The sequence below is a fragment of the Alosa pseudoharengus genome, unplaced genomic scaffold (genome assembly GCF_046254945.1).
Source record: "Alosa pseudoharengus isolate Yale_2024_CS ecotype anadromous, Long Island Sound unplaced genomic scaffold, YU_APseudo_1.1 YU_APseudo_1.1_scf_14, whole genome shotgun sequence".
Lineage (NCBI taxonomy): Eukaryota > Metazoa > Chordata > Actinopteri > Clupeiformes > Clupeidae > Alosa > Alosa pseudoharengus.
The window spans coordinates 15073618-15078146 of record NW_027468609.1 but is presented as its reverse complement, the minus strand read 5'-3'; positions in this window follow the sequence as shown (position 1 = coordinate 15078146).

Below are 4529 nucleotides of genomic sequence, written 5' to 3'. Positions count from 1 at the left end.
ATTTACACCATATGAATGACATGTTAACAAAACTCCTTGTATGATTTTTATTTTGAAAAGGAAAGAAGTACTTAATGCAGAGCGCTTTACTGACACTTTGAGTCCGGGACCAAATAGCCTACACATTTTAATATTCACGGATGGTGAAATGCACTTCGCGCAAGCAATGCCAGGGAATTAGAATAAATACATAAAATATAAATATTATTTTAACTCTTTGCCATTGTGTGCAAAGTGCATTTCACCATCCGTCCATCATGTAAAAAGCTCTTTGAGGTGGAGTCTGAATGGCTTACAGTCTTACCGTTATTATCGGCCACTTCATAATTGATGGCGCATTTATGTTGCTGCGTCTGGTTATTCGCATGTCTGTGTGCATCTCTTATGGGCAATTCACTTATAACAGTAAACATCCCCCACGTCAGATACCGTTTTTCAGATTGGCTTACAGGAAATTCGAATTCGATGCTTAAATGTTTGATGTTGTAATTGTTATAATAATAATAATATCATTGTTGGGCCTACTTTTATTATTGTTGTTGTTATTGGGCTATTATGTTATGCTCCCATAGAAATAATAGAAGAAGAAAAAACTTCACTTTCCCCCGCTTTCTTTTCACTGAGGCCATATGTCGTGGAGTAGTGTATGCCGTATTGGTTGTGACACGCGAAATAAAAGCCTTTTGTTACGTGCTTTTGAACATGGTACGTACGGCCATGTATAAGTTACATCTCCTAATTAAAACATCGTCATCACCTATACTTGACCCGGAGTGGATCATAATAGCCTCTCAAGACTCCATTGTATGATGCCCTCTGACTTCCCCGGTGTTAAGTGTTGGGTGTCTTCGGGAGGCTCTCCCTTCTTCGCTTTGGCATAGCCCAGGTCAGGACAGGTAACAGTAGGAGCTAGTGCAGTGCGGACTGAACAAACAATTAGTCCAGACTCAAATGAGTTTTCCATCCACTGTAAGCACCAACAATGAAGTGAGCGCGCAAGACGTGAAAGGTCACACAGTCATCCATGAAGTGACCTCTGGGAAACGTCAGAAAGCGCGCGCTGCTCCGTCTCATGGCAGGTGAACAATGGCACTCTGCTGTAGTCACATAGTTCACTGAGTTCAGATATTGTTGTTTTTTGGAAATTAATTATTACACAACACCAACGATTAATAATGCGAAGGGTAGGCTTCGTTTAATTTGCATATGACTGAATCTGACCCCGTCCAAGCCAGGTTGTGCTGGTTGTATGAGGAATATTGAATTTCAGCTCATGACCGTTAGGGGGCAGCGTTCCAGAGAGACCGCAGATAGGAGGGCAACAGCTGGGCTGTACGCGGTGATTTTGTGCTCCTCTTCATTGCCATGGTAATTAAAGCAATTAAACAGATTATTACCGCTTTGCTGATGAGCTCTGGCTTGCGAGTTCGGCAGGCTTTTTATTGCTAATAGCTGGTGTATTGACACGCACGGCTGTGTAGTCTACTGTCTCTTCTCTTCTGGGAGGGAAAAGTAGGGAAGGGAGGGGTTTGGGTGAGTTTCCAAGTGCGCATCGTTCCATTTAGTCAGTATTGTCAAAGTTGCGTTAGCAGATGAATGGGCCTGTGGAAATAGGACTGAGGGGAGGGTGAAAAGGAGGTACAGCGACTGGACTGACCTCAAGCTGACCTCTGCTGAACACCACTCAGAAAAGGGGAAAGGGCACTTTAGCCAAAGGTGATGGTCTGACCCTGTGAGGTCAAGTGAAGATGAGGAGTCGATAGAGAACCTAAAGTGGGCCCTAACATTTTAACATTCAATGAAGCTTTTTTGTCATCATGGCTTGAGGGTTTTATGGGTCTTTTTTTGACATGTGCAAAAGCTTTATTATTTAAAAAAAATATATATAATTCAAGTACTGCATATGTCTTTAAACGTGTCTCCCCTGTGTCCTTACTGTGCGTATGTTTGGTCTCAACATACATGGTTTGGAGTCACTGACATGATAGCCACTGTGGGCCCCATGTAAAAGAACCAGCTCTTCAGTCTGATTCGGTTGTGTTTCTGTAGAGAGTTCTGTAACATTTCCAACATACCTCATAACAGGAGAGAGAATGATAGCCTGTCACACAATTAAGGGTCGAACATGACAACAGTCAGTCAATGCAGGACTTTTGATTGGAAATGAGCACCCAAATATAGCTCATTCTCAGTTACAATGTTATGTTTCAGTTACGATGATATGTTTTCAGTTACGATGTCTGATGTGATCTGTAATCCTTCTGGTAGCACATTGAGTTAGGTGAGAAGAAGAATAATGAATCTTTATAAAAAATGAGTTTGGATAGATCCATAGATTTAGATTTGGTAGTGTGTAGCGGGATAGTTTCGTTTGCGAGTAACTGACACACACACACAGAGACACACACAGCATAGTGAGTTCACCCCAACGTTACACCCTACTCTTCATTATCAGTCAGTGTGCAAAGGCTTTGTCACCCAAGTGATTCAGGCACACACACACACACACACACTCTTACCCGTCCCTGGCACCTAAAGGGTGGGTGGGGCACGTGGTGGTTATAAAAAACTGTTACGCTTAATAATTGATGTGCTGCATTTCAATCAATTTTACCTCAGCAGCAGGCTAATTAAGGGTTGCTTCTGATTCCCGGGGGTAATTTACAGAGCGAGCACGGAGAAAAAAAAAGATAGTTTGTTCCCTTTTTCTCTCTCTCTCCCTCTCTCTCTCGTATTCTTTCTCTATCTTTCTTTCACTCTCACTTGCTCTCTCTTCCATTCTCTTCTCACTCCTCTTTCTCTCTCTTGTATCTCTTGTTCTTTTTGTTCTCCCTCTTTCTCTCTCTTCCCTCTCTCTCTCCCTCTTTCATTCATGGGAATTCTCTATTTCAGGAAGCGGAGGTGGTGGCGTGGCAGCTCAGCTCCGCTCTTCTCTTCTCTTCTCAGCTCCTCCCCGGTCTTCTCCTGAGGCAGGACACTAAACGCAATTAATACAGCCGCTTTACTGACTGCTAATTATTAAACGACAAAAAAGAGAGAGAGAGAACGGGAGAGCAAAGAGAGGGAGGGAGGGAGGGAGAGAGGGAGGGAGGGAGAGATTATTTTACACCAGACTAATTTAAAGTTCATAGATGATTTGTTTTAATTAATTAAATAAGGGTGGGGAGGGGGAAGATAGAAAGTACTCTTTAAGCAGGACTGTCGGCGTTTGCATATGAAGGTGATAATTAGCGGTGGTGGTGACAGTGCGCACCTAGTTGAAAGCGACTTGCGCGCGCGCGTGTATGTGTGTGTGTGGAGCCCGAGACTTTTTAATGAGCGGCGCTTAAAAGCATTTCTGTGCATATTTAACGGTAAAATTAATAACTAAGGAGCTCAATCAAGGGCGGGGGAGTTGCTAATCCTTAAATATGCCCAGCCACCTCACCCCCACCCCCCCCCCCCCCCAAATAAAAGCTGTGGCAGTCATGACTCAGGCTTTCGAGTCTGTGTGTGTGTGTGTGTGTGTGTGTTCAGGTCTGCAGACTCATGTCTCCCCTGTAGTATAGATTAGGGATTGATTTCCTTTAAGTATTACAAGGCCCGTTAACTCTGAGAGAGAGGCCCAGTGGTTTGGCCATCGATACATTGACTAGGCGGACAAGCCAGCGGAGGCAAGCGGTCAAGGCTGCACTCTCTCAGCTGTGGCACGGTGGGTCGAGAGAGATGCATGATGGGAAACCAGACAGAACTACAGGACGAGTTGCCACACATACAGGGAAACTAATTACAAGGCAGGCTGAAAGGGATGTTTCTTTGAGATGGAGGGAGGGAGCGATGGTCTTGAATGTTGATTCTTCCTGAGAACTGCTGTTGAGAAGATGAAAAGAGAAGCACACTATGTGACACTATTACACATTGCTGCAGGAGCCTTTGTTGCCTGTTTGTTTAATTCTGTCACAGGGAGCGAGTGCACAAGAGCAGAGAGAGGAGTAGAGAGAGGGAGATGTGCCTTTCCTCCATCCACACATACAGGGAGGTAACATAGGCCAGCCTAAAGGAGAGATGAAAGCCACCAAAGTAAAGTGGTTTGTGTGTGTGTGTGTGTTTGTAAGGGAGTGTGGGAGAGTGGTGGTCTCAGGTGCTGGAGCATCCACTCATTACACTCAGGACAGTTAGAGATGAGGTGTCCGACCACTAGACCCTCCCATACATAACACACACACACACACACACACACACACACACACACACACACTCATACACACGTGTGCACAACTCTCACCACTGCTCCATCCTAATGGAAGCCTTTGTAGCCACGATGTAATACCTTTATTGGACAAGGCCCACACACACAGGGCCTGGGTCAGATTGCTTTCTCTTGCTGCTTTGTCCTCTAAGTAGTTTGTCTCCTATTTGTTCTACAAATAAGTTGATCTTTTGTGGGAAGCAAATTAATCCGTAAGGATCAGTCCAAGAGACTGAGAACCTATAGATATGGAAATGGAGGCTCTGTGAAATAAAATACATGTTTTTGTATATTTTAACAG